Consider the following 10278-nt stretch of genomic DNA (forward strand, 5'->3'; position numbering starts at 1 on the left):
TCCAAAGTTATCTTCCAAGAAGATTATTACAGATTATAATTAGTGAGGAATTTTATTAGTGCCTATTAATTGTACAAAATAGTGGATTTCACTGTGGCATATACATACATACATATAAAATATTTTGTTCATATCCACCCTCTGTTACCCTCTTTTATTCTTCCTTGACCCCATTCTCTTCCTCTTTTAATAGTCTTCTTTCTACTTCCATTTAGTGGCAAAATTTTAATAACATTATTTAAACCTATATAAAGGTGTTTGGTAAACATTTTCACAAAAATATGTTGTAAGTTCATTATTCAAAGTCTAGGCCAGGCATGGTAGTGCACACCTGCAATCTCAGCATGCAAGAAGTTGAGGCAGGAGGATCACTGTGAGTTTGAGGCCAGCCTGGGATACATAGAGAGTTGAAGACCAGCCAGTTACAGAGTTATGTAACAAAACCCTATCTCAAAAACGAACAAACAAACCAAACCAAAGACAAAGTCTACCTACTTGCTAATGCAAAGACTAAGAATTCCCATCATTCCTGTATAGCTGTGTCCACCTATTTTCAAATTTGAGTCATATAAATCATTAAAGTCATACAAATTGCTAAATATTTTTCAGCTGCCACATTCAATTATGGAGAACACTATACTAATTCCCAAGTACAACCAGAACCAGAAACTGGAAAACAAAAGAAAATAAGGAATCATAGTTTTGGAATTACTTAGAAATGATACTGCAGTGTGTCAAAATCTGTTACATTCACTTAGTATGGAAGAAGAGTGACAAGCTAATTAATCAGTCTTCCCTAAGTACATCCGTTTTAAATCCTCCTTGCTCATGGAAGAAACATTTAGAAACTACACAAACTACAGACTCAGATTACTTGGTTTGTCTTTTATTTTGGAGACTTGGGGAAAAGACCTGTTTCTGAGAGGCTCAAATGCACAAATCATGAGAGAAACTGGATGTTCATGCTTGTGCTTACATTTCCTTCTGCTAGGCCAAGTAGGAGATGTTTGTGGGTTAGACTCACACACTTTATTTTTTGTAATTTTATTTTAAAGAAGGTCAGACTAAACCTAACAAAACAGAACAAAGCCAATCAGAAAAAAAACAATGTAAATGACACAGACTTCAAAGCAAGACAACAAGAGATCATCACTGGCTACCATAATGTCTCTTGTTTTCTTTTAAATAGTTGTCCATATGTTCACACACAATGAATTCATATAAAACAAAATAATATTAAACTGATCAGAACAGAGTGATGAAGGTATTATAGGCCTTCAAAACCAGATGATAGGGAAATCAACAATGGCTGCCATAATATCTCTCATTCTCTTCAAAATAGCTGTCTATACCTTCATATATGTTGAAATTAAACAATACAAAATAGACTGAACTCACTCTGTACAAAGAATAATGGCATTACTGGATTTCACAACATAACGATACGAAATCAGCAATGGATACCATAATGTCTCTTTTTCTTCAAAGTAGCTGTTTATTTCATCATGCTTTATGTAATCGATTCTCATAAACTGTTTAGGAGAGGTTCTATGCATGTATATATTTACATGTATACCTATCCTTTCTTTATTAGAGGGAAGAACAAAACAAAGCAAAGCAAAACAAAACAAATTACTAGGAAAACAGGAAACAAAAAAGACAAATAAATAACAGTAGCAAAGAGCCCAAAACACTGAAAATACAGGCCTTCAAAACAAGGTGATAGGAGAATAACTAGGGTTGTTATTTTACATAATGATCTTCAAGAGTTCCTCAGATCACCATACATGCACAATTGTTCCAATCCTATGACTGTTAACTGTTTTGTTCCAAGAACTTACAGAATTTGTAGCACAATCATCTTAGCTATCCTAAGTGTGTTTATATAATTTTAGATATTTTTTCTTTTCTTTTTCTTCATTTTCCCTGAGATATTATTCTTACCCCTTTGATCAGAGTCTTACCTTTTACTGTACTTATTGAGGTTTTTGAATCATTATGTACTCTTACCATTTCTTACATTAGGGAAACTATATGGTATTTACACATGTGAGTTTGGTTTATTTCACTTATGAGTATGGTCTCAAGTTGCATCATTTATTTACAAATATCTCAATGTGATCATTTCTTATAGCTGAGTAGTATTCCATTTTGTAAAAATACCACATCTTTTTTATCCATTCCTCAGTTGATGGGCATTTAGGTTATTTTCAAGATCTGGCTATTACAAATTGTGCTTCTATAAATATGGGTGCACATATATTACTGTGATATGATGTTTTCAGTTCTTCTGGGAATATGCCCAGAAGTAGAATAGCAGGGTCAAATGGAACTTCCAACCCCAGAAGTTCTGGGGTTTTTTGAGGAATCTTCAGACTGACTTCCACAGTGGTTGCACCAGTCTACACTATAGTGCAGAATAGTTCCTTTTTCCCTGAAGCCTCTCCAGCATTTGTTGTTGGTAGTTTTCTTTATCCTGGCCATTCTTTCTGGAGTGAGATGGAACCTCAGTGTGGTTTTAACCTGTATTTCTCTAATGACTAATGATGCTGGGCATTTTTTCATGTATTTATTTGCTTTGTATTTCTTCATCTGAGAAGTGCGTATTCATCTCAGATGCCCATTTTTGGATCGAGTCTTTGAATTTCAGGGGTCTGATTTTTAAAAATTCTTTGTATGTTCTAGACAGAAGTCTTTTGTCTGAGGGACAGTTGACTAAGATTTTTTTTTCCCAATTTGTGGGTTTTCTTTTCACCGTGCTGGAGATTTCTTTTGACATGCAAAAACTCTTTAATAAGACGTGATCCCAGTTATTGATTCTGGGAAGTATTTCCTGTCACACACTTTAAGTTTATTTGTACATTTTTGTGATGTGCAGAGATGAGGGCTTTACTTTGGTTCAAAGATGGTATTGAAGACAAGAGCTTTCTTATGTTTACAGATGAATCCTCACTACCAAGTACAGTACCTGGGATATGACTAACATGTGTCCACCAATGAACTGAAAGTATAAAAATGTGGAACGCTATCCCTCTGTCTCTTTTCTGCTCAAGAAATGTCAAACAGAATGCAGTGAATAAGTAACATTATTATAGGGGCAACTTATATTATTTTAACTACAACAAAAGTATTCAGAAATTTCAGAATTTTATATTAGATTATTTGCAGCATATATCACAACTAATGGAATACCCTGACTTGAGCATCTATCTATTGATGAGAAAAGAAATAAGATGTATGTCATTAGCAAAGTAAACCCAATATGTGAAACGTACGTTTTGGCCAACTACTAACAAATAAAAGTCTGGTTAAATAATAGAGAAGTTAACTATCTGTTTTTTCAAATTGTGTCTGCAAGAAAATTATTTGCATTGTTATGAGTCTGAGCACTTGTCTTATCACTAACAATTAGTTTTCTCCCCCCACTCCAGGCTGGCTGGTGCTCCCCTGAAATCCTACCACTATAGGAGGCTGAAGCAAGAGGATCTCAAATGCTAGCCCAGCCTAGGCAACATAGAAATTTAGAAAGACCTGATCTCTAAATAAATAAATGAAAAGGAATCAGGACATAGATAAGTGCAAAAAGGCCCTGGGCTCAATCTCCAGCAGCACAAAACAAAACACTTGGTGGGTAGCTATTTTGAAATGGCCCTAATAGGCAGCTAGGAATTGAAAAAAATGATTTGGAAACAAACAGGAACAAGTGCCTGGTATACTGTTGGAAACCAGCAGAGGGTAGCAAAGCATTTTCCTGACCCTGAAGGGCACTCTGTGCCTAGGAACCTTACCAGAAGCAGCAGTTTTCAAAGTTTAAAAGTTATATGAAAGTGTCTAGAATAGTGATTTCCTAATCCTTCCACATGTTGTAAAAAGGACTAAAAAATGTTTTCAAATGTCATTTAGGAACTACAGAATTTATGTTTCCCTATACTTGTCCAAAGACAGCTATTCAGTCAGCTGTTTAGGAATACATCAAGTTCTAAGGCTGGGAAACCTGGTCCCTGTTCTGTATCCGTGCACTTCATCCTATGCTACTTTCCACAACTATTTGCCACCAGGTATATTATTTAATGATTAGAGTAATAGTGAATAAAACTATAAAACTTTCTTAAAACAAGGATTTGAATGCGTAAAAAAAGATGGAGAGCAAGGTTACACTCTTGGGTAGTAATGAAAACAGACAGATTATTTATTTATCATCCCCAAGTTATTTTGCATATTCAACTCAGAAAGAAAAGTTAAAGAATTTTTTAAAAATTTGAAACAATTATTCCAAAATATATATAAAAATGAGCATACTAGAATGTACTAGGGTTACTTGATGGAAAAATATAACAAAGTAAGTTAGTATTATCAGCTATTAAAAATATATGATAAAACAGTTGCAAGTTAGGGAGTATATCTCTGGGGCAAAAACAGATCCCAGAACCAAACAGCTAATCAGAAGTAGACTCCAATATATGTGGACAGTTACTGTAAGTACAAAGGGTCAATGAAAAATAATCAAAGAGGAAAATATTCACTAGTTAAAATTGGGCTAAATAATTTTGGTGGAATAAAAAATCAAAATTGAATATTCATTTCAATTCATTCATACAAATGGATTCCAGAGTACCTGAGCAAGTTATGGCTCTGAAAAGAAAGAATTTTTTAGCAATCTCCCTACTGATTTCCACAGTGGTTGTACTAGTTTGCATGCCCACCAATAATGTAGACGGGTTCCTTTTCCCCCATGACCTCTCCAGTATTTGTTGTGTTTTGAATCCTTGATAATAGACATTCTTTCTGGAGTCAAACAGAATTTTAATTGTTTCAATTTGTATTTCTCTAGTGGCCAAAGACTTGGGGCATTTTTTCAGTACTTCGTGGCAATTTGTACTTTTTTTGAGAAGCTCCACAAATGGTGAGCTAAATAAACTCATTTCAGTTGCCCATTTTTTGACTGGGTCTTTTATTTGGGGGAGTTAATTTATCCATGTTATAGTGATACATACACAGCCACTTCCATTTTCTTCAGCCAAACTCTCTGCGTTGAGGAAGTAGTGATAGAACTGTGGGGCGGCGGCTGAAAAGTTAAGTATGAAATATAAATAACCTTTATTTTGGGAATGCGGGAGAGACACCCCCGACCCCCTGGGGCGTGGCATCTCCACTCCTGCAGCCATCTCTCCGTGGAACACGTGGAGTGAGGCACATAAGTAGCCTCGGCTTGGGGTGGAACCCAAGAGGGCATTAGGGATGCACAGGTAGCCCATTGGTCTTAGTTTGGCGCCAGAGGTAATTTCTAAGGGTGGGGGGAGATAGGAGCTCCTTGGCTTTACCGGCTACAGTATCCAGCCTGGGCCAAAACCCTTTCAAGTAGAACCAAGAGTCCAGAGAAAACAAGACAGCTAGAGTTTGATCCTATTCCACCAAAGAGATTGAAAGGTTCATGATTTGCCATCCTGGACAGAGGACCCAAAGGGCCATGCCTCAGAATTTGGAGTTACGGCCCTAGACTGAGCATGGCTCCAGCACACACCCTCCATTCAAGCTGTGAAAAATAAAACTGTCTCCAAGTAACCTATACACATTCCAGAACAGAGTTCAAAAATATGTATAGAATACACAGAATTATCCAGCACCCAGCAAAGTGCATTTCACAATGTTGGACATCCAATGAAAAAATTATAAAGCATGCAAAAAGTGGGAAAATACACACAATGAGGAGAAATAGCTACTGAAACAGGCCTGGAACTGACACAGACATTAGAATTAGCAGACAAGGACAATAAACAATGATTTCATCTACATTCATATGTTCAAAAAGTTAAATAGAGGCATGGGAGATTGTACTTATACGTAATATTAATTAGATGTATTATATGTTACATCGAACAAAAATTTAAAGATATAATTTTATAAAGTAATATTATTTATACCTTAATAATCATTTATCAGCATTTAGTAATGTTAAAATACTAGTATATATTCCTGACACAGACATTCTCTAATTCAGCTTTTTATGTATTATAAGTGATAATATAAAGTGGCAACACCCTTTCAGAAATTATTTGGAAATATGCATCAAGAACTCAAAATATGTCCATACCCATTAACTTACTAATTCTAGTTATGGAAGTTATTAACAATCCAACATTCCACAGCTGTGAACAGGCTATTAGCACTTTCTCATGTGGGATGGTGGATTTAGAAAAATAAAGTTATATATAGTTACGTATAAGTGCAATTAATATATCTATGTATTTAAACACAAAACTTAAAGACTACAGTTTTTTCTAATTTATCTGTTCTAGCAAATTTTATATCTTGTCATTTTCCATCTTAAATCAGTCTCTAATATGTAAACCTTAATGTACATAGTTAACATTTTCCCCATAAATAACTCCACATAAAGAATTTCATAAAGACAATATACCAATAAATATTTAAATAATATGTGTTGTAGGTTAATGCTATTTTGAAGACATTTAGACTGGGAACAAAGAGCCTTCTGTGAAGGAGATACTCTGTTCTGTAACAAAACAATAATAAAACAAAATAAATTTGCTCTTATAATGCTTATGAAGACATTGGGAAATTTTTCATTATGTCAGAGGATCTTTCTGTAAAAGGCATTATACGTGTAACCACTGTATTTTAAGTTACAAGTATAATTGCAGACATTAAAGAATCTTAGCTTACAACATAAGGCAGTTTTTACTTTCTATTGTTATGAAGGTAAAGGAGAAATCCTTTCCATTCAATATTTCAAAATTGGATGGCCAAGTCATTTGAACATTTTGAAGGTTGGGAGGACAATGGTATATTTTAAGAAATTAACTGGATGAATACCAGCAGAATATGACTTTTACATGTCACACATGTGATTAGTCTTATGTTTTCTTTGAATGTACTTTTAAACATTGGAAAAAGTCTCAGAATCTTTAGAGGGCCATCACTTTGTATCAGAAGTTTATCAAAGAAAACTATCAAAACAACAATAAAATCTTTCTATTACTTCCTTATTACTATAACAGTTTGGGATTACTCTGTCAATTGACGTTTTCTTTGAGACATGATCTGTTAGTAGTTTGTATGATTTGTGTGATTTATTTGACAAAATATTACTTTTTTGGTAATTTATGCCAATGTCACCAATAAAAGAAGTCTTCCAGTAATTTCGGATTCACCACTATATTATGCTTATTAATTCAGGTCAGTTCAGCTAACAGTAACTGTGCCTATACAATTTGTCTGGCACTTTTATAAGAGGTAGAGGACCAACACACAGAGCCTGTGGTTAGCCAGTGTTATGGTTGATACATTGTATCAACTTGAGAAGCTTAAAACATTAAGGAAGGGACACAGCAGGGAGCCAGGTTCTTACTTTGTAAATATCCTCATCTTGTGCAAGAGGAGAGCAAAAATGTAGTAGTGTGAGTGCTGTGCTTGACTTGGAGGGGCAGGTAGCCTGCATACACTATAAGGGAGGAAAAGAGGCTTGTTCTTGCCCATTTTTGTTCTGACTGCTTTTCCTGGCTGCTGCCTTGAAGTGTGGCCATGCCACCATGCCTTGGAGCCAGCTGATTATGGGTTAAAACCTCCACAAATGGTGAGCTAAATAAACCTTTCCTTCCTTCATTTTGGATGACAGGTATTTTGTCCCAGCAACAAAAGAAAAGTAACCAAGACAGTCAGAAAGGTGCCTTAGCAGAGTCTCATGCAAAAAACAGTCTGTAAAACAGCTTAAGTCAATCTGCTTGACCATCTCAATAAAATAGAGACAGAAGCCATAAGCGCAGTTCATTTACCCAGAGCAGGGGACATGCCAATTGAATCTTGCAGATTGACTAGAAACAAACAAGAAGCTAATATGTTGGGCAACAAGAAGTCCTTACAGCCAGTGTGTCAGAATGCAATAAGGTGCTGAGACAGAAGCTGAGGGTTTAGAGAGCTGCTGATCTAATTAGATTAAAGTATGGAGTATGCTACAAGGAAAAACTGAGAAAGGAAATGGAGCAGCAGATGGAGGTAAGATATGGAAATCATTCGAAGTTGCAGATGGCTGATTGTGGCCAAGAAATAGAGATCAGATCAGAGGGGTGACAGTCGGGTGGGGACTACAATCATTCAGGACTGCGGTTAATTATCACATTTTGGTATTTTCCCATGAATGCCATTTAGACATTATTTCTTCCATTCTTATATATAATTGATTAAGATTTTTAGAAGTTAAAGATCTTGTAACTGTGCAAGAAGGAGTTACCAGAAAAGGAGAGATTAAATGAAAACTAAAGGCAGCTAAGAAGTTAACCTCCGTGGAATGCAGAGAAGCTCAGTGGTACCTTAAGTCTCGGAGAAGGCATCCAAATCGCCACTCAGAAGGCCTGTAAATCTAAATGGAAGACTGAGTGTGGCAGCCAGAAGGGCACATCAATCAAAATAACCTTCCCCTGGTAGATTTTCCACTGCTCTGTCATAATCTTTCCTTTCCCATTTGGGTAACTGAAAGTGTCATTAGCATCAGCACAGTGTCTACACAACCAAAATTTAGCCAGAACGGACACATTAGCCAAGAGGCTTCATCAGGACAGTTACTATCATTCTTTATTGAGTCACCACTAAATGCTAGAGTTTGGAAAGTCAGATCTTTTGTGGTAAAATAGTATGCTTTTGTCTTTTTCTTATGATAGTTGATATTGAAAGGTTAGTTTTTTTTTTTAACTTGTGGTTCTTTTTTTTAAAGTATTAAACATTAAAAATTGCTCCCTGAAGATGAGATTAATAGTTCTCATTTCTGCATATCTCCTTCCTGGCTGTGCCACCTTCTCTGGAACTACCTCTAAAAACTTCCAGGCCCAGGCACTGTGATTTGCAGATGGGTCAGGCAGGGCTCAGACAAGTCCAGTATGACAAAAACCATTTCTTTCTTTAGGTAAAGCAATTCTGACTGCTGTAGTTTTAGAGGCTTGTAGCATTTTAGAGGCCAATATGTTCTTGGAGATTGTGGAATCCAGCTCTTCATTTTATAGCTTTTAGTATAATTCCATTTTCACTGGTCAAATTGGCAAAGTATAAAATAATTTAAGATAGTCAACATTGGTGAAGATATGAAAGGGGAATATTTTGGGAAAATATCAAACCATTCATTATTGGAGGATAGTTTGGCACTATATACAAATTTAAAATGAGTAGAGCTTTCAACTTAAAATTCTACTTTTAAAGCGATGGTTAAGAATCTTAATACATGCGCATGATGAGATATATACAGATATGCTTGCTGAGGACTTTTAGATGGCAAAGAATCAGGGTCAGTTTAAACATCCATCAGTAACAAGAATGGGTGAATTAATTCAGATAGAAGTTAACTCATATCTTTGTGTGATGAAATAGAAGACCGCAGAATAAAATAATGTCCATGATGTACAGTTCCATGGAAAAGGAAAGTTGTAGGAAGACAGAGTTTGAACCTATCTTTATAAAAATATTTAAATATATACAAAGAAATGTATACAGTAATACATAACATTTTTAACTGCAGTCACATCATGAGCAGACTCAAAGCGTGAAGTGAAACCCATTTTTAACTTTATATGCTGAAATACTGCTTGTGATTTTTACAATAAGTATGTGTTATTCTCTGTCTTTTTCCTCCCTAGAAGAAAAATCTGAGCCTCAGATAAATAACTCATTCAGATTTCTCAAATGGTTAGTGCCACAGCTGGGTCCAGACCACAGGTTTTCAAATCCCAGTCTGTATATTTTTACTGATCCAAGGTTTTGGGCGACATTAGCCCAAGGCTCTGGCTTCCTGCAGATCTACTCAGATTTTGCATTTCCTAATAACTGGGAGATTTACTGCTTTTTAAAAGGCAAATAAATTTCTAAGTCTCTTGACCTATAGGATACACAACTCAAGGTTGTTTCCCTTTACATATTATTGCAATCATCAAAGAAAATGCCTGTGTGATTATTATACTTAAATGGCCAACTCTGACCACTTCCCTATCACTAATCCACAATGACAGAATGGAAATTAAACCTTAAGTATTACTCCCCAGCTCAACAGAAGACCCAGGCTTTTCCAACAAAGAACAAGTCTATATTTGTAAATGACAGAGGAATTTGCTATCAGGTTTCCTCATCTGTTCTTAGATTATCTCCTGCAGTCTTACTCAACTATGGTTATTTTTAGCTGCATTTTGGTCTTTGTGGTGAATAGTACTGCTGCTTTCCACTGAATGAAGTAATTAAATATATGAGGTTTTGGCTCACTTTAGGTTCCATGGCAATACT

The sequence above is a fragment of the Cavia porcellus genome, unplaced genomic scaffold (genome assembly GCF_034190915.1).
Source record: "Cavia porcellus strain 051 isolate PalLab524CR breed Dunkin Hartley unplaced genomic scaffold, mCavPor4.1 scaffold_13, whole genome shotgun sequence".
Taxonomy (NCBI): Eukaryota; Metazoa; Chordata; class Mammalia; order Rodentia; family Caviidae; genus Cavia; species Cavia porcellus.